This window comes from Sinohyriopsis cumingii, chromosome 15 (genome assembly GCF_028554795.1).
Source record: "Sinohyriopsis cumingii isolate HCF-2022 chromosome 15, ASM2855479v2, whole genome shotgun sequence".
NCBI lineage: Eukaryota > Metazoa > Mollusca > Bivalvia > Unionida > Unionidae > Sinohyriopsis > Sinohyriopsis cumingii.
Window position 1 is genome coordinate 40,058,366 of NC_142975.1, and position 26,633 is coordinate 40,084,998.

Genomic DNA, 26,633 nt, shown 5'->3' on the forward strand with positions numbered 1-26,633 from the left:
AGAACCATTTATAACATGCAATACAACACGATGTAACTAATGACAGTGTGAGAGGGGAAACAAAAAAGATAAAAAGGAAGTGGGATGATAGGTTGAACCATCCTGCTATCTAGTTTCTACCGGTAATGCGACTCACTTGAGTTTTATATGACTTCGTCAGTTCGTCACTTTATCTTGGTATGAAACGTCAGTCGTCAGGCATACATTTTGCATGAAAAGGATCTGTGAGCGGTGATCTGCCGATGTCTTCACAATCGAAAATAATTCACGCGTAGCGTATTCAAAAACGGAAATATGGAAATACTGCTGAGAAATGAGTGCTTTGGTTGAAGATTCAGCAGTACTACAGTAGTACTCAGCAAGTACGTCATTTCAGTACGTTACCTTTCTAGTTGGAAGATATACCCCTGAAGTCGTCAAAGCTTTGCATAGTACGTGGAAAGAACTGAAATGAAACGCACATATCCATGAGGTGCATCAAAGCTAAAAATCAGTAAAGCACAAAAAAGCAGCTCTGCAAAAACGGGGGCAAACCTTATTTGATGTTGGAATTACTATTACTCCCAAGACCTCAGATGCCCCTTCCAGTAGTTCATCAATTCAGAAAGAAGATGACCCTGGCATCCAGCCTTTTGTTACAGCAGCTATAGAGAGTTTAGAAGATAATACCACTGGTCATGACTTAGGAAGTTCAGCAAAAAGCCAAAGTGCACGTGCATATGTTACTGGTAACAGTGCTGACAGTGACAGTACAAGTGCATCAGCCATTTTTGAGGACAGTCAAATCACTGAAATTGGTGAGAATGATAATACTTCTGCATGGCCAACTGGAGTAGTTTTGTTGCAGCCATTTGACATTGGGGAATTTGAAACTGAAACATTCTTACCCACTTAGCAGGAAAATTTTGTCAAGTCTGGCCACATTTCCTTTCCACAGGAGCTGCCAAAAGATATTGGAAATCACATATTTCCAATGTCTGTTTTGAAAGGTAAAGTGCCGAATGGGGAACCATTTTCGCGAGATTGGCTTGTATTTTGCCGAGCAAAGATGGCACTATTTTGTTTGACATGTCGATTATTTTCACCTGAAAGTCAGGTTTAACGCTTGACTTCATTACTTGCAATGAGGGAAGGATGGGGACCTAGAAAGAAATGGAAAAATCTTATCAATCGTATTCCTGAGCATAAGCATTCAAAAGCCCATAACCAGTGCTACATTCAGTGGTTTGAATTAGAAGTTCCAGTGAAGAATGATCGGTCAATTGAATATTTTTGCCAAATCCTCATCACTGAAGCAGCTACATGGAGAAAAATTCTAGAACGAATCTTGGATGTGGTTCTTGGTGAACGTGGATTGGCTTTTCGCTGAAAAGCCGACATTATTGGAGATCCTCATAATGGAAATTTCTTAGGATTGCTTGAACTGATTTCACATTATGATCCAATTCTCAAGAAACATGTGATGAAAGTTAAACGGTCACAGGAAAAGGGTCAAAGGCTTCAAGCGCATTATCTCTCAAATCGTTCTCAAAATGAATTCATTGGACTTTGTGCTGCTGAAATTCGGAGAAGAATCGTAGAAGAGTGTGAATCTGCAAAGTATTTTTCAATTATGGTTGATGCCACCCCTGATGTGAGTCATTCTGAACAAACTACTTTTGTCATACGATACGTACATGAAGAACTTGGAAAATTTTCCATCGAAGAGCGGTTTTTGATCTTTGCAGATTGTGCAAAAAAGACTGGACCATATATTGCAAAATTAGTCCTGGAGACTTTGGAAACTTTGAAAATTCGCTTTGAGGACTGCCGTGTCCAAGGCTATGACAATGGGGCCAACATGTCAGGAATGTACAAAGGTGTTCAAATAATTTTCCTAAAGAAGAACCCACGTTCTATATTCTTACCATTGGCTGTCATTCATTGAATTTGTGTGGACTGAATGCTGCCTCAAGCTGCACAGATGCTGGGACCTTCTTTGGAATTGTTCAAATTGTGTATACCATGTTCTCTGCTAGTCCACAACGCTGGGAAATATTATAAAAGAAGCTGCATGGTGTGTCTCTGCATGGTCAGTCTGGGATGGGATGGAGTGAGAGACTTGATAGCATTCGCCCCTTCTCTAATCACTTGCGTGGAATCATTGCCTATTCGGATGAAGTTCAGAGCTTGAATCTGACTGCAAAAACACGAACTGACGTGAAAGGTGTCATAAAATATATGAACTCCTTCAAATGTGTTCTCATGGTAGGGATTTGGATGAAGGTCCTCACATTGATTGATCGCTGCAACCAGGTCATTCAGGCAAGAAAGGCGACTATTGATGTTGAGGTGAAAAATATTGAGGCATTGATCAGTCACCTCAAATGACTGGCCAACAATTTTGAAAGAAGCCAAAACAGTGGCAGTGTCTGCGAAAACCAGTTCTGAATTTCCAATCCATCGGAAAGTGAAGCGTAAACAGTTTGCCGGATAATAAGTTGAAGGCGATGAACATATCACAGATTCAACTGAAATGGAATCAGAAGAAGAGGCAACTTTTCGGAGAACTGTTTTTTTATATCACATTATTGATTCAGTTATTGGTGGACTTATATTTCGTTTCACAGCCATTCAAAACATCTTGGCTACATTATCTTTCTATTGGGGGGAGGGTATCAAAACAGTCTGAAGATTAAATTAAGATTGCCTGTTCTGATTTTTCGAAGAAATATGCATGTGACGTAACTGAACTGAATTATCTGAAGAATTGCTTCATATGAAACAAATTCGTGCAGCAAATTGTGGTGAGAAATCTCTTTCTCCATTTGACTTCTTGAACAAGTTATCAGAACTGAAGCTTGATGAACTCTTCAGAAATGTAGTGATAGCGCTGCGTATTTTCTCTTCAATACCAGTAACAGTTGCCTCAAGTGTACGTTCTTTCAGTAAATTGAAACTCCTCAAGAATTTCTTGCTCTCAACTATGGGACAAGAACGAACTAGTGATCTTGCCATTTTGAGTATTGAGTGTGAATTAGCGCGAAAACTTGATTTTATAATGATATCATTGAGGAATTTGCAAAAACAAGTGCAAGAAAAATGATACTGTAACACAAGAAAGCTGGAGTTCTTATAATCACCTATTTATTTATTGTTTTTTGTTGTTGTGGGAAGGGAGCAAAATCTGAATGATGGGGCCCCCAAATTTTCTGCACGGCCCTGACCAAACACGTAGGTAAATAAATAAATAACAAAATCTGCATCGAAGGATATAAAAATGTACACGTGGGCTATCCCCGGTTTCGACGTAGATTGCTAACACGGAAAGACAAGGAAAGAATGTCAACTAAAATATGGACACCCGATAAATTCATGGAGGATTGGCATGAACAGGCGTCTCCTATATCTTCCATAAAATATCGTTCTGTCTCTGTCTCCCTCTCTTCTCTGTGTAGTTACAATGAAATTCAGTCCACATCACTACACAAACTCCCGTATAATCTATCCTCTAAGTTAATGTAAACGCTGCTATTCCAGTAACACTAAAATTGATCGTGTTCACTGGTCTTGGGCAATGAACCTTACCATTAAAAAGTAGATTCTTCCATTTCATTTGTGCTTTTGTATTTAGTTTAGATCCGTTTGGGATGGAGAAGAAAATATAACACGAAGTCTTATTGTCCCTTGCATATATCTGGATATAGTATCGTGCGTAACAGTGGTGATACGTTCTTTAATCAAGCCTAACCGTGCCGTATATGCCGGCAATTTGTTCATATTGTCAGTCAAAATATTGGTAACGAATGGAGGCACAAGATCATAATGACTTGTATGCAAGTACGATACATAATGACTTGTATGCAAGTACGATACATAATGACTTGTATGCAAGTACGATACATAATGACTTGTATGCAAGTACGATACATAATGACTTGTATGCAAGTACGATACATAATGACTTGTATGCAAGTACGATACATAATGACTTGTATGCAAGTACGATACATAATATGTATTCTATACATATTAACGTTTTGATTAGCATCAATGGGAAATAGATTATTCAAAACTGCATGATACATCGTTATTGAATGGCCAATATTAAAGTATATTCTTGTGAAAATCAAGAATGATTTTGTTTTTAGCTAGTGAGTTTAATATTTGATAGATCAAAAAATTATGAATATGGTTTTCCATTGATTTTTGTTATTATTATTATTATTATTATTATTATTATTATTATTATTATTATCAAAGTGAGGATTTAAATCATTCCTCAAGTTGCATTTTGAAAGGTTGCAAAATGTGCAAAATATGCTTAATCGACTCCATGCATACTGCAGATTGTGGATCTTAAAAGTGAATGTGAAAAAAAGAAGGAAGAAAACCACAAAAACAATACAGGAGCGATTATATTTCGTTGAGGTGGTTATCTCAGAAGCTACAGAATATGGTGTTATGAAGAAACTTGGTACTATGTCTCTACAGAGATTAAGACGGCATCATATTTCAACTCTCTAGGAGGCATGTGTTCTTCAAAAAAAAAAAAATCTTCCTCTATCTGCCAGAAAACCCTGTCTTTGCAAGCGCTAAAGCTATGCATACTTCAATGTCCTTCAAAATTTGGCAAATTACTTGTAACTGGATTACTTCGTCCATTTGATTCGAAGATAGCTCTTAATTATGGCGCTGTCGTTTGTGGTTTTATGAAGCCAAAGATATTGAAGAAGTTCATTTGTCTTTTTGTAAACATATTCTTCTTACATATAATTCTATTCCAAATGTATTCGTACGAATGAATTAGGAAGAATTAACATGTAGAGTATAATATTTGAAATTATTTTGAAATGTTGGTTTAGAATTCTAAAAATGCCAGAAGACATATATCTTACGGAATGCTACAATTTACAGCTAAGATCGGTGGCTGGAATAGGAGGATAGTGATTGCTGGGTGTACATTGTTAGAAACCTATGGATTTTTCAATGTTTGGTGTACATAGGATATGTACGTATGGCTTTGGAAATGTGTGATGTATATAGGATATGTAAGTACGCATGGATTTAGCAATGTGGATATGCTCAGGGAATAAATAATGAAAATATTTATCAGACTCTTTTGTTTGAGATGCGAAGATATTTTAGGCAAATGTTGCAGGATGAGATGAAGTCAGCGGAAAGGCTACGTTTCTATAGGCATTTGAGAATTGCATTCACTTGTCAAAGCTATCTAGAATTGCCAGTTGTTAGCGATTTTTGTTATATAATAACTATTATTAAAGTGGGAAACTTGCCAATTAGAGGGAACACAGGAAGATATGGAAAAAATTATAAAGAAAGATTGTCAAATTTGTTACCTTATTTTAAGATATTTACTCTCCGTTGTGCACACAAATCCAACTTCAGACAAATTTCGGTCGTTTATACGAAATTATTCTTGAACGATTCTGATTATTAATTAGCATTGTTTACTATAGAAGCCATAACGATAGAGAAGACATCCAGTCATCAACTTCTGCTACAAAGACTCTAGATCAATATCACTAACGTCTGTTTGCAGGAGTTGGATTTCTCTTTAATCTATACAGTGCGATTACTGTGTTCTATACATTTGTATTTTACCTTAAAAATACATATAATATGTAATTGCGTGGAAGTAGTACGATGTTTTTTCTGTTACCCACTGAATAACCTATTGATATAAGGATATATATTATGGGCCTGTATTATTATTATTATTATTATTAAAATGAGGATTGAAATAATCCCTCAATCTGCAGTTTGAAAGATTGCACAATAGGCAAAATTATTGTTAACACTATGGGTCCTTTGTACTCAGACCCTTCCGATATAGTGCCTTATTAGCCTTGTGCGCATACGTTATTATAGTGCTGATACGAAATCGTATTTGGAACGAACAAAAATGTATGGTCATATGCAAAGCTCTTTCAGAACGTGTCATGGTGCAGGCTGGGGAATCGATTATTCTTGGATAGGATCCTGTTTTTCTTGGCAAGTCCTTCTATCTTAATAACTAAAAACAGTGGCACATTTTTAATCGTAATGCTGTGATCCAAAGCTAAAAGATTTAAACGTCTGTCAGTCATGTTCTTCTATCGAAGGGGCAGCCGAAAGTAAGCCGTATCTATGTTGAATTAAATTAACTAGCCATATATATGTTGAATTAAATTAATTATCATTGTTTTATTAACAGATTTCTCACTTTCCCAGCGAAGATTAAAACATGTTGTATTTTGTCTGTGTGTTCATCCAATTTACAACTGCACTTGCATAATAACGAAAATGCATTTATTTATGTCAAGATAATAAGGACTTGATTGCGTGAGAGAAAGTAATGTCCGTCCTGAATAAAATCCAATTGCTGATGAACAGCAATTTATGCCAAACATATATCTGGATATCGATAGGTCAAATATTTACTTTATCATGAAATGTGAAAAATAATATAAACTCCAACCAGAATTGTTTTAACCACGGGCTATTCCAAAATATTTATATGAATGATGTTAAAAAATACTTAAAGCAAACTCGCGTCATTTTACAAAATTGCCTGTACCGGTGTTTGGTAGATATATTGGTTAAAAAAACTAACAAAAGAAATAAGTCTTTGAATAGCATTAGATACATGTGAATGAGAAGATTTGGAAGAGAAATTCTCTCTCTCTCTCCCTTTGGTGTTTTGAAAAGTTCCTGTTGTATACTAGTCTTTTCATTGAAACCAATGTAGTAAGGAATATACATAGATTTTAAAAAAATTAGGGGTTAAAATTACAATTTTGATTTTATCCCTAAGCGGACTTTGTAGCGTCATATAGTGTCGTAATTGTTGATGATAAGATACTGCCTAATATGTATGTCTGTCTGTCTGTCTCTGTCTTTCTCTCTCTCTCTCTCTATATATATATATATATATGTGTGTGTGTGTGTGTGTGTGTGTGTGTGTGCGGCACAACTATTGTTGTGATGGTGTAGAATAGCGTGGTGTACAAGAAGCAAGAGCTAAAGGTGAAATGTCCCGTTCGAGTGATTAATTAAGTCACCCAGATGCAGCAAGCAATTACGTTGGCAGTAAATCGCTGAATACGAAACGGCCGATAGACGGATCCAGAATGGTTATGAGCTAGGTCTTTCTTTGACCAGAACAAATTGCAACGCCCGTTAAAAATGCACAAAGAATTTCCTGACCAGTCTTTCCCAAGAATACAATTTGTTATTAAAGCTCTGTCTTCTAGCTTTTCATCGTCTCGGTTTGTCTTTCTATCTGTTTTCGATTTTTAAGGATGGATAATTCCGGTCATTGCAACCCAGTCAACTCAGACAAGAACTCAATCGATGAAAACAAAAATGTCAGCCTTCGCAAATCACAGAACGACTAAATACTACTTTGTTGACGAATAAGTACAAATTTCATGTTTTCTTTTCGGCCTTGCTTTAAATCCCTTCTTGGAAAGTGTTCGAGAAAAATGTAAATCCTATCGGGTGTAATAACAAAAACAAAATTCTTCTAATTGGACAGTTATTTAAAGAATGACAAGTGTTTGTTTTTTAAATAGTGAGACCTGTTTCTTTTCATGTAAATTCAACTTTCCCACTATTATTATCTATTCATTATTTCTGTGCATTCATTATATTATCGCTGAGTAGAAAACTAACTTTATTTTCAATTGTCTACAAAGTAGTTTTTTCATAGAATATATAAAGTTGAGAAAGAAGTTCTAACTTTTGTTGACTCACGCCTTTTATTAAAATAAAATGTAGGATAGGGTGTGAAATTCTTATGCTATGTCCTTAAATCCATATCCCCATTCTAATATCGTTTAGATTTCAAAGGATTGAAGAGTGTTTGTTGGATTTACACCATAACATGTGACATTCTCTAAACCAGAATTATCTACAACGAAGACAGCACAAAATGTAAACCAAATTTGTGTTTTATCGCCTATGTAATATAAGGAGTCTGATAATACGTGTTGTATCGTCTATGTAATTTCAATGATTTGATAAGACGTGTTGTATCGTATATGTAATGTCAAGGAGTCTGATACTACGTGTTGTATCGTCTATGTAATATGAAGGAGTTTGATAATACGTGTTGTATCGTCTATGTAATTTCAATGATTTGATAACACGTGTTGTATCGTCCATGTAATGTCAAGGTGGTTAATATGACGTGTTGTATCGTCTATGTAATATGAAGGAGTTTGATAACACGTGTTGTATCGTCCATGTAATGTCAAGGTGGTTAATATGACGTGTTGTATCGTCTATGTAATATGAAGGAGTTTGATAATACGTGTTGTATCGTCTGTGTAATTTCAATGATTTGATAACACGTGTTGTATCGTCTATGTAATGTCAAGTTGAGAATAAGTTACTTTTATTCGTGTACAAGTCGGGAAAGTGTATAGGAAATACATATTCGGCTACAGTTTCTACAGTGACAGTCTTGACTATTTCCTCTTTTACTGTATATCAAATACGAAATGATACGCTTTCTGATTATTTTAATTAATATATATTTTTCTTTGGTCTAAATTATTCCCAGTAAATTTTCTACCAAATGTTTCCACACACACTTATATTGAATGCACGACTTTTGTCCGTAATAGAAGATTGTGAATGGAGTTTCTGTACGTCTGATTTTTATTTTCTCCATAATTGTAAGCGGTGAACAAGGTGTTTACTAAAATTTGGCTTCAACTCCTAACACAGTCTGCTGGTTGGTGAAATTTTCCATCAGAATAATGAATTTCCAGAATATTCTATTGCATCGTAGGTGAAGTTGGGATTGATACATATATAAAGTTAGAATCTAGTTATTATTTTCATGCACGAACAATTTCATCTGTTTTTTTTTATTGATGGCTATGTTTCTGTTCATGCGTTCTAAATTCCATTCCAAGACATATAAATGTCCTATTTCAAGCTCCGTACCAGGACAGAAGACCGTGTTTGTGGCTTAGGTGGTTAAAGCCTCCACTTTTAATGTGGGAGGTCGCGGGTTAACATGCCGGCTGAGTCATAACATCGACTAATAGAAATGGTACTAGCAGCTACCTCGCTTGGTGCTTAGGACTGGACGGCCTCGTGTCAGGATAATGTGACTGGGAGGGACAATATGCTACATGTCTGGGGCACGAAACCGCAGCATTTGACATCACGATAAAATGCCACACTGCAGACATCGTACCGACACTACTCAAAATTGTTAAAGCTACGTTAATAATCCAAATCACACTCACACCCACACATACAGACACATACACACACCCCACACAGACAGACACATACACACGCACGCTCACACACACCAAGACAGAAAAATGTGTAATTCTGTGTTCCAGTCCAAGAAAAAGAAATGTGTAGTTTAATTTTTTTTCTAGTGACCATGCAGTATATTTATTTCCTGGTGCTTTTAGTTTTTCTTTGGCATTAGTTGCGATTGACCACCTAGCATGCTTTGCTCATGGCGCCGGTACATGTCTACTCAATCAAGAATTTATAAACTTACGCCTTACGAGAAAACGCGATAAATGTGTAAAATGAAAGGGGTTGGTAATTTTATGCGAGAAGAGTATCCATTGTTTCTCTCCGCACTGATGGAGCAAGCTATAACTTAATATATGTCGTAGATAAAATGAATCAAAATGCTTTCTTCTCCCACACAATATCGATACAGAATTTCATCCCCTATCTGCTTTGTTGAGCTTCATTAACCGAACAGAAATTAACACGGGAAGCAGTCAGTACAGGACACAATGCAAAATCTTGACACTGTTTCGCATGAAAGGATATTTAATAGAAAATAGCTAGTTTTCAGAGAAGGATTTATCAAACTTAGAACATTGTGAATATAGACTGCACGAACTGATAAGGCCTGTCATCATATGTCGTGCGCATGCGTTACAGTGTACACCATTCTCGATTTTGTCTCCTCCATTGTATCAGATAGTGTGTACATGGGTCATTTTGCTAACACGTAGTAGAAAGTTTATTTTGCTAATAGCATCTCAATGATCTGTTAACGTTTCTTACAAAGCGAGTATTAAAACAAAAGAATACATTGTTAGTCCGGTTTTTCAAAAGATATTGGGACGGTTGGAAATAAATTAGTACTAAAACATCATTGAAAGAAAAGAATCTATATATTGTATTATCGGTTCAACCTTGTATATGAAAAACGCAGGGAAAATCAGGAATTCAAAACTGGAGTCGACTTATTTTTCCAGACAGTGTTTTAAAGTTACGTTGAGCATATTATGATAATATGTCAAAAATTGGGATCACATTTTGTATCAATGCTGTTAGACACAACTGAAAAATTAATAATGAAAACATGAATCACATTTCTGTATATTAGTGCCATCGTGTATGAGATAATTGTGAGGTCGGAATGGTTCAGGTGTGAGATGCACGATTCTGTTACAAATTCTATTTGATGTTCTACTCTCTTGCAGTAGTTGTTGAAATAATTGTACTTGATGTACTCTTCTCTTGATGTAGTAGTTAACATAGCTGTCTTTGACGTTCTAGTCTCCTTATTTAGTTGTTGATATAATTGTAGTTTGACATTCTACTCACTTGAAGTAATTGTTTAAATAGTTGCGCCTGTTTTTGACGTTCTTCTCCTTTGAAGTAGTTGTTGATATAATTGTATATGACGTTCCAGTCTCTTAAAGTAGTTGTTAAAATAACTGTATATGACGTTCCAGTCTCTTAAAGTAGTTGTTAAAATAACTGTATATGACGTTCCAGTCTCTTAAAGTAGTTGTTAAAATAACTGTAGATGACGTTCTAGTCTCTTAAAGTAGTTCTTGAAATAATTGTATATGACGATCTAGTCTCTTAAAATAGTTGTTGATATAAATGTATATGACGTTCTATTCTCTTAAATTCTCTTAAATTAGATGTTGAAATAATTGTATACAACGATATAGTCTCTTAAAGTAGTTGTTACATCATCATCATCATCAACATCATCATCATCATCATCATCATCATCATCAGTCTCATGACCTAGTGTGGTCGTCGAGGCACTGTGCTGCTGAACATCTGACTAGTTCCCTCCACTTTTATCGATCATGTGCCAATGCCTGTGTCTCCGCAAAACTTTTCCTGGTCCATTCTGTGATGTTGTCAGTCCACTTTTTTCTCTTTCTACCTCTCCTTCTGCCACCCTGGACGCTGCCCTGCAGGACTGTTGTGGATAGACTGTTGGCTCTAGTGACATGGCCATACCATTTCAGCTTTCTCTTTTTGACGGTGGTGAGGAGGTCCTCATATTGGCCTACTTCGCGACTGATGGTGTTATGCACTTCTTCATTTGTGATGTGGTCCATGTAAGACATGCCAAGGTTGGTTCTGTAGCATCTCATTTCAAGTGACTGGATTCTTCGTTGTAATTCTGCTGTCAGTGTCCATGCCTCACATGAGTACAAAAAGACTGAGATGACTAGAGCTCGCAATAGTCTGATTTTAGTTTTCAGACAGATATTCTTGTCTCTCCAGATGGGTCTTAGTTTTGACATAGCTGCCATTGTTTGTGCTGCTCTTGGCAAAATTTCTGCTCTTGATCCCTCTTCAGTGATTATGGAACCAAGATATTTGAACTGGCTCACTGTTTCCAGTTCATGTCCTCTGACTTTAATCTTGGCTGAGATTTGTTTGCCACTATTTGTCATCAGCTTTGTCTTCTCAGCGATTATCTCCATGTCAAATCTGGAAGATGTTTCATCCAGGTTCTTCACTAAGGTGGCAAGCTCGTCTTCACTGCCTGCCAGCCCATCAATGTCGTCTGCAAAGCGGAGGTTGGTGATGTTACGCCCTCCAATGCTGACTGTCCCACAGTGGTTTTCCAGGGCTTCGCTCATGATGCGCTCTAAGTAGATGTTGAAAAGCGTGGGTGACAGGAGACAGCCTTGACGCACTCGCACTGTTGTCTGTAACCAGTCCCCCACAGAACCTTGGGCAATTACTGCACTGGTAGCCTTGGCGTACACCCGCTTGATGGTATTAGTTAACTTTGACCCATGTTATACTTCTTCATTGTGGCCCACAATGCCTCATGCCACACTCTGTCAAAGGCCTTTTTGAAATCTATGAACACATGATAGATATCTTGTTGGTGTTTCGAGTACTTTTCGCACAGAACCCTGAGATTGAATATTTGTTCTGTTGTGCTTCTTCCACTCCGGAACCCGGCCTGTTCTTCAGCGATTATTTCTTCTGCTTGTGGTTTCAGTCTGTTCAAGATGATCTTCAGCATTACCTTACTAGCATGGCTGATCAAACTGATAGTTCTGTAATTTTGGCACAGCTGGAGATTGCCTTTTTTTGGGAAGTGTTATAATCAGTGACTGGGTCCATTGTATTGGCCATTCACCTGTCTGCCAGATCTTGTTGCAGATTTGTTTTAGTAGCTCTTTCACTGATTCTCCCCCATTCTTGATAAGTTCAGCTGGGATGTTGTCTACTCCAGCTACCTTCCCATTCTTCAGTGCTCTTATTGCTGACTCCACCTCTTCTTTGAGAATGGGGAAGTCATCATCATTTGAGGAGTTTGGAACTTCAAACACCTCTGAGTCTCCTGTGGACTGATGGTTGTAGAGTTCTTTGCAATACTCAGTCCATCTTTCTGCAATGTCACTCGCTTCTGTGTGGCATTTTCCATTTTTGTCTTGAATGGTACTGACTCTTGGTTGTTTCTGTCTGGTGAGGTCTTTCACAATTTGGAATGCCTTTTTCCTGTTATTCTTTATCAGACTGTTCTCCATTTCTGTGCACTTTTGTCCAATCCAATTTTCTTTTGCTTTGCTCAAGTTTTTTTTCTGATATCCTTGTTTATTTCTCGGTACTCCATTGCCCCTGTTGTGTGTCTGGTGTTTCTGAGTTCTCTTCGGGCATCACACAACTTCAGAATCTCTTCTGTAACCCAGGGTTTTTTCTTTGGGCGATGGAGGCCAATGATGTCCTTGTCATGACTGTGTTGAAGATGTCTGTCATCTCATTGACATCACCATCCATCACAAGCAGTGGCTTGGAATGACTTGCAGATGTTAGGGTCCTTCAGTTGTTCAAGGATGAATTTGAGCCTGATGTTCTTTGGCTTGTTAATTTTCTTCAGCTTCACTCGGAAGTTCACAATCACGAGGTCGTGATCACTCCCAACATCAGCACCTGGGAATGTCCTTCTTTTTGCTCTATTGATGCCAGATCGGTAACGGTTTTGAACCAGTATGTAGTCGATCTGGTTGTGATGGGTTCCATTTGGCGAGTGCCATGTCCAGCATCGTGAAGCTTTATGTTGTCCCAGGGTGTTGGCTAGTACCAAGTTGTTGTAGCTTGCGAACTCGAGCAGCCGTCTCCCTCTTTCATTGGCAAGCTCATTGGAAGAAGGTCCACAACGTACTTCCCAGTCGTTTAGAGCATCTTTGCCAACTTTGGCATTCCAGTCTCCTTGGACGATGAGGATGTCTTTTTTACTGACCATGTTTAGAATACCCTGTAGTTTGTTGTAAAACTCCTCTATTTCTTCATCATCATGATTGGTAGTTGGAGCATGGACTTGGATAATTGTGATGTTAAAGGGAGATGCTTTCAGACGAATGGAAATGATTCTGCTGGATATGGGGCAGCACTCAAGCACAGATCCCTTGATGGCTTTGTTTACTAGGAAGCCTACTCCATTTATGGACTTTCATACTCTTCACTATGGTATAATATATGCCTATCTTCGGTATGGTGTTCTCATAGGGATTTCCATCTAACTTCATAGAATCCCAGAATGTGCCATGTGTAGTGTTCCAGCTCATGTGTCAACTCTTGGAGTCTTCCAATTTGCGCCAGAGTTCTAATGTTCCAGGTGGCGATGGCAATGTTGTCTCTCGCTTTGATTTTATGCATAGTACCAGTAGCACACTTGTCACCTCCGTCCTGGTGGACAACGGCAAGCGCGGTCCTTGTTTACCCGGGCGACGACCGATCCGGTATTGTAAGCTCAGATTTGTCCAGCATTATCAGTGTGTCTTGGGCAAAAGTCGTCTGGCGGAGCCCATCCCTCTCCAGACCAAGGAGTTGCCAGAAGGGGATGTAGTACATCGCCAGTTGCCTTAGGGTCTCCACTCCGGATTTTCTTATAGGGTTTACTCCCTTAGCCTTTGGCTAACCAAAGCCGACCTGCAAGGCAGCAGGAGACTCGTGGATAGGCGGGTGCGTTCATTTCCCGAGCAGATAAAGCATCTGCTACTGCCCACAAAAAACAGTTGTTACAATAACTGTATACGACGATATAGTCTCTTAAAGTAGTTGTTGATATAATTGTACATGATGTTCTAGTCTCTTGAATTAGTTGTTGAAACAATTGTACATACATAGATACATAGATACATACATACATACATACATACATACTTAAGTCAGTAACAAACTGGAAATGAAATTTATTTCAGTAACTAGTAAAACGCAAGTCTCTGATACACATACATGCTGTATGTTTGACTAAACTCAAAAGGATTAAATGGTAAGCAAGTCTGCTTGAAAGTCATTTGGTTGCTCAGTGCCAGTTGCTTTATTACATTTACTTATGAAATGGGTGAGAAAGCTTGTGAGATTGCTACTTGGTCATTAAGTATCGGTTGCTTCTTAGATTTACGTATGGAATGGAAGAAGCCAAAACCACTTTGAAAATAAAATGATTATAATTCTTTACCATAACACTGTCGCTTCATTTCAAATATCTGTTTTTCATTTAAAAGTAAAGATATGAAGAAACACTAGCATATATTTGTAAAGCATCATCCTCTGTGCCTGTCACTCTGTCGGTATGTATTGATCTATATACGCTCTTGTGGATTTATTTTCAGATAGAAATACCTAAGTACAAATTATCTCCTAAACAGGCAATTTTCCTTCTTATCCTCAAAAATTCATTGCTGTCTTGTGAAATACTACAAAACAGACAATCTTCCTTCTTATCCTAAAACAATGACATTCAGTGTTGTGTTGTCTTGTCTAGTTCTACAAAACACCTGTCGTATCCTCAAACAATAACAGTCAGTGTTTTCTTGTCTTGTCTAATACTACAAAGCACCTGTAAAATCATCAATCAATGACATTCGGTGCTGTCATGTCTAATAATGCAAAACATCTGGCTTATCATCCAACAACGACATTCAGTTTTGTCTTGTTCAATACTACAAAACTCCTGTCTTATCCTGAATCAATGACATTCAGTGTTGTGTCGTCTTTTCTAATGCTGCAACACACCTGTCTTATCCTCAAATAATGACATTCAATGTTGTGTCGTCTTGTCTAATACTACAAAACACCTATCGTATCCTCAAACAATCAAATTCAGTGTTTTCTTGTCTTGTCTATTAATAAAAGCACCTGTCTTATAATCAGTCATTAACATTCGTTGTTGTCTTGTCTAATACTACAAAACACCTGTCTTATCTTAAAAAATGACATTCAGTGCTGTCTTGTCTAATACTACAAAGCACATGTCTTATCCTCAAACAATGACAGTCAATGTTGTGCTGTCTTGTATAATACTACAAAACACATCTCTTATCCTCAGACAATGACATTCAGTGTTGTGTTGACTTGTCTAATAGTAAAAAACACCTTCTCTTAACCGCAAACGATGACATCCAGTGTCGTCTTGTAAAATGCTACAAAGCACTTGTATTATCTTCAAACAATGACATTCAGTGTTGTGCTGTTATGTCTACAAAACACCTGCCTCAACCTCAAACAATGACATTCAGTGTTGTGCTGTTATGTCTACAAAACACCTGTCTCAGCCTCAAACAATGACATTCAGTGATGTGCTGTTATGTCTACAAAACACCTGTCAATGTATGCATTTTTTCACCCTATCACCTTAATGCAAATATTTACATGCTGCCATTTTGTACTGTTGCATGCCTGAATTAGACACAATTTGACACGCGGCTCATTATTTGTTTGTAATGCTTCCGTCCAGATCACGTGGCGTGAAAATCATTTGTCTATATACTGATTTATTCCAGTGGAGTTCAATTAATTTTCCATGTGCATATGCCAAATTAGGTTTGGTTGTTTCAAGAAGTATTCCATTCTTCTAAGGTTCGTTTTTATTATTTTCTTTTACCATTGATTAGTCACATTTAGCTCTAGGGTTTGAATCAGTTTTCTATCATTCTATTTAGTAAATTATGCCGGGCCTGAATACATGTGAGATGAATCCATCTAAAGATCTGTAACTGCCCTGAATCTCTTAAGTTTGAACAGAATTGAAAACGTTTATTAAAGTCAAATAGGGTTTAATTCAAAACAAGTTCAGTTTCGTTACCAGTTTCCTATTAAAATGATATGATTTAACTACAGCTCAACTCTATTCCGAAGTACAGATGTACTAATTCATAATATTAGCGTTCATCAATTCATTTCTTTACAAATCTTAAATATTTTTTTGGTGCTCATTTTGCGTAATTACAGCATTTCGTACACCGTATTGGTATATATTCATTACACAAAATCACATACTGATAGCACATTTTGTAATTTGGTAATATATTTATCACAAAAATGACATACTGATAGCAGTTTGTAATTATGTAATATATTTATCACAAAAATCACATACTGATAGCACATTTTGTAATTAGGTAATATATTTATCACAAAATCACATACTGATAGCACAGTTTGTAATTAGGTAATATATTTATCACAAAAATCACATACTGATAGCACAGTTTGTAAGTAGGTAATATATTTATCACAAAAATCACATACTGATAGCACACTTTGTAATTAGGTAATATATTTATCACAAAAAATCACATACTGATAGCACATTTTGTAATTAAGAGCGCTCAAATAGAGTGATTTCGGACGTACTCGCACATGTTTGCACAAGATAGTATTTAACGCGCACAATGAATAAGATTATTTATCTTCATTATGGTATTTATTGTGCGAATTTAACCATTATGAGCGCCTGATTTAGTGTTTTGTGCGGAGTTAATTATTATCAGTAAATATTCAGTGTTTTATGTGAATTTAGTTATCATGAGTAAATAATTTAGTGCTTTGTGCGGATTTAACTATTATGGATCTTATATCACGTGTTTAGGCTCGAGTAGACAGTAACACAAGAAACAGTGAAAACAACAAGCTGTGAAATAAAATACAATATTTTATTTCCCTGGAAAATGTCTGTAAAAATGAATACATACGAACTTACCGTTTTATCGAATCAAATCCAAAATATTGCAAGAATAATGCAATAATAAGTTTTGTGTAGTTATAATAGCAAAATGTTCTACTAATTTCAAGTTCGAATCTCACGAAGAATCCAAGATGGAATATGATGACGTATGCTACAATCTGTAGTGTTGAATTCTACAGTTCCTTGTAGAAACAAGAATGATCTGTCCGGTTTCTGATTGCTGAATACATTTTTATATAAAAACAGAACAAAACAAAAAATGTCCTTGTTCAACAATTTTACATGAGCAAACGTATTTTCCAGAAAAATAACAGAATTAATCCTTTTGAATCCAAGTAATTTGAAATAACTCCAAATAGCATAAAATACAACTTCTAGTGTAAGACACGGCCCAGCTGGAACTGAGATTATTTGTCCAAAACATGGGTTATATCGTATTCTAAACGTAAATAAGGGGTCACGTGATCATTTTCTGGAAGGTTATAGAAACTACGTGTTAGAGATCACGTCTACCCAGTGTGACCCTGACGAAAACCAGTCATTTTACTCTAAGAAATAAAAAATAAAAACTTGTTTACATCGTAAAGACGAAGTCCCATCATGACCTCAACAACAACCAATTATTTTAAAAATAAATTGGAACTTGTTTAAGATGGTTGCTACAAATTTTGAAACAAGGCCAGGATTTAGATCAACACCTGGTGTTTATTAACTATTAATCAAGGCTAAACTGTTTTCTGAAAAAAGTACCATCTCTAGTGAATAAAGGTACATTACACTATCATGCAATGAAAAACAATTTTAAAAAACTGACAAACAATTAAATTGAAATAAATATATATTAAATCAGATGTAATTAAATCAAATAAACATAACAGTGAGTAAATAATTTAGTGTTTTGTGTGGATTCAATTATTATAAGTGAATGATTTAGTGTTTTGTTCGCATTCAATTATTATGAGTAAATGATTTATTGTTTTGTGCGGATTTATTTATTATTAGTAAATGATTTAGTGTTTTGTGCGGATTTAATTTTTATGAATAAATAATTTAGTGTTTTGTGAAGATTTAATTATTATGAGTAAGTGATTTAATGTTTTGTGCGGATTTAATTAGGATGAGTAAATGATGTAGTGTTTTGTGCCCACATTTTAATTTGTTTTCTTGTCACGGCCCTAAAAGGTGTCCACTGAGATATAAAGTAATACTTTTTGATTTGCGAATTTGATTTTCTCTCCAAAGAGAAACCTGATTTCATGTATGCTTTCAACGTCCCACATTTTATAGAAAATAGCAAGTAAAGATAGAAAATCAGTTTGAGAAATATTGTTGTCATCTCTTAAAGTTAATTAATTAGGTACGAATCTGAGTGAAAAGGTGGAATCCAATTTGAGCTAAATCCTTATTATATTTATCAGGGTCTAACGCTGACGTTGATTTTGTTTGTAATTTGGATCAGCAAGCCCGAGAAAACTGAACATTTTCTGATAAATGGAAAAACATTTTTTTTTGCTAGGAACAGTTCTATCTGTATCTTACACAATAACTTACTGCATTTAATGCATTCTTAATTGAAGGAAGAACACAAGATACTTAGGCAAATGTCCTATATGCCAGCAATGGTGAAAGGATGATTTTATGTTGTTGATTTCAATGTTTCTGTACAAATTAGCATGATCGTGTGGATAGACAAGATGAACTATGGGACTTAAAAATATTTAGAATAAAAGTTATCTTCAAGACCCTACTATTTCGTAACGTCACAAATTGTATGAAGTGAGTAGAACTCTTTTGACTGTCCATATTTTCAAAACGACAGTTTCGAGATAGAATTTCCTTCTGGATGGAATTTTGTGAAAGCATGAAAATCTGATAGGCTTATAATCCCACCTTAAATCCGACTAACTTAAAATCTCAAAGTTAAATCACACAGTGACTGGCCTAACTCACACTCACTGCAGATGATCAATTTTCTTGTAATGCTTGTTGTAATCGGGCTACGATACGAAAATTAGAAGAAAACAATCTACATCTTAAATTTCAAACTGGCATAAAGATGCCTGGGTTCTTTTCACAAAGGACATTCAGCAACACATGCTTGTAATAATAAACACTCTTTGTGATCTACCGCTCTCCTATTTACACTTCTGCATCGTGATAGGCTAATTAGTCTTATTTATAAATTCATGAGCACTACAACAAATAAAATGTCTGTGGACATATTAGTTGTCCTGATAATCGAGATTTTATTTTTTGCTAAGGATGCCATAAATAACATCGTTTGTTGTTATCTTTCTACAAAAAGATATATATATATATATATATATATATATATATATATATATATATATATATATATATATATATATATATATAGATAGATAGATAGATAGATAGATAGATAAAAAGAGAGAGAGAAAGAGAGACAGGAGCGAAAGAAAACATTACAAGTTCAAACGCCATGATAGAAAACAGTCCTAGGGTACAAAGTTGGAATTCTTCGAATTTTCTTATGGGATTTCACCTTTTGCAATAACTATAATCGCGAGTTGGTAAGGGATATCATATATTATTAGGGTTGCAGTTAGCAATTGCTCATCGTTCCAAAAAGTTTGAAATAATGGGAAAAGTTTAATAATTAAAGTTTGCTTGAACACAGTTGGACAATCAGTGTAGTTAGATATAGTTAAATACAATGATAGGATGGCAATTGTTACTGATCCCTTTTAAGTGTTCTGTTCTTGTCTTTGTTATGTACAAATGCAGATGAAAATCAGTTATTTAATCCTCTTAACTAACAGTATATTAAACACTAAAGTAAAATAATACAGGAGAAAACTCACCTATTCTTGTGGCTTGCTTTTCTTTCTCACCATTCTTCCAGACTACACTGCAATGGGAAAAATTGATTAGGTTAAGGATATAGTAGTTAGAGGCACACACCCAAATATCTGAGAAAAAACAAAGTAATTTTCTCACTGAAAATTATAACTGGAACGCATAATAAAATATGTATACTTACTTATGTGTTACACTGGAACGAGTGAGTCCTGAAGTTAAATATTGCATGTTTTAAATAGCTAATGGTCAAGTCATGAGTGTTTACCGTCCGTACGCCAATAATTGGAATTGAGCAAACACTAAAACTCTCCCAATAACTGCCACTTAGTATGTCGCGTGACAGTCACAGAGGCAAACAACCTGCTAACTTGTGGATGCAAAATAAGCTGTCGTCATGCAACAGTAATAGGAAGCTAGCACTGTCTTTCATGTTTATGAAATCATTCTTGGATTTTGAACCATGTAAGAATAAATGGATGTCCACAATCTCTGCATGATCTTAATTGGACAATAATGCAACCTCATGCTTTGTTCAACCGCACTGAAGGTTTTCTCAGATAAAATGTTTACCGTTTATTTTTGAAAGATTTGGTTGTCAAATCCGTGACAAATTGGGAGAGGAGTTTATACAATTCGTTGATGCCGTTTTCTTAATAGTACAAGCAGCTGCTTTCTTTAGAATGAATAGGCAAGCCAATATAAAAGAATAGCCAAAAAGAAGATAAAATGAATAAAATGATGAAGATGAAAAGAACGAATAGGAACGAAGAAAAGAAAAAAGAATGAATGAGCGAAGGAAAGATTAGATGGAGAAAGGTTAAAACTGTCATAAACTTACTACATAATTGATTAAATTTAAGTAATTACGATAAAAAGCTAAGCTTTATTAAAATGTTTAAATAAATGCTAGAAGGAGCTAAATTATTTAAATGCACAAAATTCGATCCGCCACCCAATAGAGATCATAATACCCATTTCCACCTAATATAAACCCAACACCTAATATACATCTTAATGCTCATTTCCACCTAATATAAACCCAGGTCCTAAACACAACTGGCACACAATTCACTTGCCTAATACACATCAGCTACGTGATACACATGTGCGACCTGACACACAAGAAATCACAAACCAGATTATGGATAGATAAATGAATGTAAGAAAAACATAAAGAATAAATAAAATTTAACATTTCAAATTAACGAAATAAAGACTATTATTTACCTGTTAAAATATATATGTGGACAAAAAGTCAATTAGGATTGTGTTCTACACGTATATTCTTTCTCAAATTTAGGACTTCATTAAAGGTTATTACAGACGTTATTAACAAATATAGAAATAAAAAGATTTGAGAAACTTTGCATGTAGCGGAAAAAAACAAAAATGTGAATCATTTCCTCGCCAAATGTATATGAACAAATTTGATTTTTTAAAATAAAAGATGAACAATGCAGAAAATCAGTCGTCAAATAACAACAAGCAAACATTTCTGCTGTAAACACTTATTAATTAGTTGCTGTCTGACTTTATAACAATGTTGTATGTGTATCTTTCTTTCAATATCTCATTTTCATGTTTCAATGTGTCCATGTATTGCCTTCCATAATCAAATCTGCCACACCATATAAACACATATTATTGTTAATGAGGATAGAGAGCTTGAAACACGCTTATGCTTGTTGCTCAGTTCTCTATATCTATTCCTTTTTTAAATGTACTTTCCTACGGAAGCCCATTTGCGCCAAGTGACAAAATAAAATTTATGTTTTTTACGAGATAATATTGCTTTATTAGGACATGCGGTGGAGACTCATATTTTATAGATAGGATTTAGACTGATTTGCAGAACATATCGGATACATTTGACATAAACATTTCGATGCGATTCTATTCTAGATAAAATATTTCACAAACATACAATCACCAAATCGAAATAAGCAGACTCATATTGCAAAGAAAATTAAAAATGTTCGACTCTACAGGAAGAAAAAAGCCCGATTTCTTTCAGGGGCTGCATATCTTCAGAAAGAGATTAAAAAAGATGCTTGTTTGCATGGACGCAGATAGCTGTACACAAAATATTTAACTGAGGGTCTTGTAGTTTGATCGTGCAAGAATTCTCATCCATATTTTTTTCCTTGAATTGGTTGCATGGAGGAAACGTCACAGCTGGAAACACCGCATGTACATTAGTCATGTGCCCAACTACACGTGGAATATAGATTCTAATGACTAGCTAAAACCGCACAGAATATTTATTAATGGAGGTGGTGATGGATATTTGCGACATATAACTTGGTTACAGGCTAATGGCGGAGGAATGGCATGTAGTACTGCCAATTATTTCAAAAAAGGGTTCAAGTGTCGGAAAGGTTGCCCTCGAATAGTGCACACTGACATGGGAGTGGAGAATACTGCCTTAAATAAAATTAAGCTTTTATCAGAAATCAAGACTAGGTGATGCTAGTGTTGCATGTGCAGAGGGAAGGGTAAATCAGATTGTTGAGTTCTGGTAAAGTGCCCGCAAGAAACAATGCCTACAATTCTGAATCGATCGATTCCAACGAATGCAACAAGATGGTTATGTTAGTGGCGACTGTCTGAATAAACTTTTTTTTTTTGCGATTTCGCTTTTTGCAGACTATTCAAGTGAGTCTTGGTTAACATACGATTTTTTTCGACACTGAAGTCTTATCGCATGTATTGTTTAGTTAAGAAAAGGGAAATCGGAAAGGAATATAAGTTTTCCACTTCGCTTTTCAAAACAGTTACCATTCACTTCTATAAATCATTATTGCAGCACGCAACGCTTGTCTCCTTTCAGACATATGCTCATGAGTTATATCCCTTGGTGTCCTTGAATACTTTCACAGCATGCGAAGGCCAATGCAAGTATGTATGAAGTCAGCTCTTCGTCTCATCCTACCCTGATGGAACCAGCTTCTGGTGTATAACTTTCAAACCATAGATTCTTACCCTCTTGAAACCGGCTACTGTGTCATGGCTTTCAAGCCATTGATTGAATTGTTATGTATATTTAGTGAGTATCATTTGGATGCTTCTCTTAATGATTATATGTTTTGTACATCTGTATGACTTTGTCCGATTCAAGGCCTTAACAAATAGCCAATATTTCTATATGTGGTGTGGATTGAATATTTAGATAATGATACTTGGAGGTAAAGATGTTTATTTGAATTTGAGTATAGCACATAGCTTTTCACTTGGGGAATTCCTAAACTTTTCAACAACTGTTAATGTTTTAAGGAGGAGTCTGACCTACATCTGGTTCTGTTATTGTGTCTTAGCTTTTTATATAATGTTGTCTACTTGAGAAATTTTTCTTTCTTGTCTTAACACGTGCAGCAGAATCAGTCTTGTTGTTGTGAGCAGTTTTGATTGGGTGCAGTTATTTATCCAAATCATGCGCTGGGATAACAAAGTGCTCAATAATATTCTTGGACTAGACGATTAATTTGGAATTACAGTGAATTCAGACAAGGACGTTTCTTTTGGATTATAGTATTGTGATACAGCAATAGATGTTTAGTATATCTCCACACTCCAGATCATTGACACATTAGGACCATTAAGACAACAGACACATCAGCTCATTTAATATTGGAGATTTTTTTTTGTTATATAGATTTTATCTGCATTGTTTGTTAGGTTTTTCATTCTTTTTAAATTACATCATACGCTATAGATAATGTAACATTATATGTTGGACTCGACGTTGTCCAAAATCAAGTTAATTTTCTACTTGACCTGAATCATTGCTTTTATTTTAAAATCATCAGCACAACTATTTTTTTGTGAAATCTGCTACGTTGAATAGGAGTCATGAGTTAAAGTGTAATTTGATAGATTGCAAGTCATGAGTTAAATTATAATTTAATATATTGCGAATCATGAGTTAAAATGTAAATTGATTAATTGTGCGATGGTACTTTTAGATTTCTATATAGTTAAAGGTATGGAAAAGAATCGACAAGAATTTTTTTTAATATAATCACTGCGATTTCATGAATCAAAGTATATAAGAAGAATATAGTCTTGTCACAGACCATAAACGAACTTCATACAGTTTTAGGCAATGTTTATCATTAAAGTAATTATATTTTTTTTTTATTCTTCTGAAACACAACAAACTAGCAATGAAAATGAAAAAAGACGGTATAGGGAAGACGATTTCACAATATTGTATTGACTATTTTAATGGCTGAGGATTTACACGTGCCTGATTGTAATGAATGAGAATGACTGGAACCAGCCTGTAGATCCCAGTGACGCTTTAAATTATCACGAACTGAGATCATGTACAAAATACTCTATAGGCTATATGAACAGCAACACCATTGCTCAAATAAACTACCTGCGACCGATCATTTCCTTACGTTTGCTATAAGTAAAAGCTATACTAAGTCTGGTGTATCCTTCGTGTTGATCCTATACATTATTGACTTTATTGAATAAGGATGTACAAGGTATCCGAATTTTAAAAAGAAACACAAGATGTTTTGTTTGAGTTGGTTAACCTTACGTTTTGTATATTGTTTTCGTGTTTAACATTTCAGTCCTGTTCCAAGAGAAATATGGATTAAAATGCAGGTATATGTACTGAAGTGAGCATGACCGTATACTATATTTATTGTATGTATTCGTACTTTTACGAGTCTATGCTCTCAAAAAATGTCACAGAAAAGAGTTAAAAGTGACAGGCTTTGTAAAATACAACATATAATTTATTTCCCTAGAATACAAAGTAAAATGTAATAAAAAGGAACTTATGGAATTACGTATCAAATCCCAAGTCTTAATTTAAACTCCTGAATAAAATTCAGTAGAAGCCCAAAATAAATCCAAAGCTAAAGGTGTAGGTCTGTTTGTTAGAACCTGTATTGGGCAGATGTTTCTACAGTATCTTGTTGAAGCATAGCCATATTATTTCAGGTTTGAATTCATTATAAAATCCAGTTAATGTCTCTGTCCAAGAATTTTTATCAGAGCACTTTTGTATTTCCAGAGAAAATAGTCACTTGAATTCAAAATTCTGAAGCAATAGATTCCAGCTCAAAATTACTGGTCACAACATTTAATACAACTTCAGTGTGCTAGATCGTTAAAGCATGAATGAATTTTCCCTTTAGTGACCAGATTATATAGTCTTCTACCTGACCTCAATTAACATTTTCTAAAATAAACTTTTATCTAACACAAAAAATAACTTTCTAGAAGGATCCTGAGTTGCTGTTTACAAAATAAAAATGTCAGTTATTATTAGAAATCTACTACTAAAATTAAAATATTGAATCTGAGCTATGTCAGATACACCAGGTAATTTTCAATAATCTTGACCTAGACCCAAATAAACATATTATTTCTATTGATACTAAGCCTGATATTAAACCAATATACGCAGTGGATATTTTAGCTATGTATTAGTTGTTTACAGAATACAATTTACAAAAATTAATTTAGGTCAAGCATAAAATGAAAAGTTATTATTTTCGGGTTACATTTTACCAGATGTGTAGCCTACGCTGCATAGCGTTTGTAGCTTTTAATTCTGTTTTTACATCCCTCGTAAGCAAATTGTGATGTATCAAATGCAATCACTAGTACATTTAGCAAACAAAATGCTAGCAAATCTGGTTAAAATTTGTCCGATCGAGATTTTCATCACCTTAGGAAAATATATGTTTATGTTTATCAGCTGCAAATGCAAACAGAGACACCACATGAAAGGTTGTACTTGTCTTTCCAGTCGTCTGTTCGTCACACGTTGTTCTTATGTTACGTGTGTAGGCTCGAATAAACAGTAACACAAGAAAAAGTTAAAACAACAAGCTTTGAAAAATACAGTAATAATTTATTTCCCTGGAAAATTCTGTAAAAATGAAAAATATATGAACCTACGGTCTTAAGAATCAAATCTAAAATAAGCCAAGAATAATCCAAGAATAACATTTTTTGAAGTCCTAATAACAAAGTATTCTACTCAAGTTCGAATTCCGGACGAAGAATCCAAGATGGAAGACGATGACGTATGCTGAAATCTGTACTGGTGAAGTCTATAGTTCCTTGTAGAAACAAGAATTATCACTCCGGTTTTGGAAATTAAAATACACATTGTTATAAGAACTGTCTTTGATTAAGAGTCTCACATGAGCACATGTATTATCCAGGAAAAAATAATTAATCTTTTTGAATCCAAATAATCTGAAATACCTTCAATCCAAGTAATTTGAAATAACTCCAAACAGCACAACATACAACTTCCAGTGTAACAGCCCAGCTTCTACTGAGAATAATTCCTCAAAAAAGAGGTTATATAGTCTTTTAAAACGTAAACAGGGCGTCACGTAATCATGTTCTGGAAGCTCATCGAAATTAGTACTTGTTAAAGATCACGTCCAAACGGTGTGACCTTGACGAAACCCAATCATTTTACTCTAAGAAATAATAAAAAAATTGTTTTCATCTTAAACACATATCCCATCATGACCTTGATTCCAACGAATCATTTTAAAATAAAAATAGAACTTGTTTACGTGGATGCTACAAA

The 26,633-nt window shown here is 35.2% G+C and overlaps 1 protein-coding gene across 2 annotated transcripts in view; it reads right to left on the reverse strand.

Moving 5' to 3' along the window:
• Positions 1-26,633, reverse strand: part of LOC149781660 (G protein-coupled receptor dmsr-1-like) — a 416,747-nt gene that overhangs the window by 175,430 nt on the left and 214,684 nt on the right. The window contains exon 2 of one of the 2 annotated variants that reach the window (XM_089935735.1): positions 20,062-20,108. The gene's annotated coding sequence lies outside the window, so the exon portion shown is untranslated. The remainder of the gene's footprint in view (positions 1-20,061; positions 20,109-26,633) is intronic. The other variant, XM_089935736.1, reaches the window with a different exon arrangement.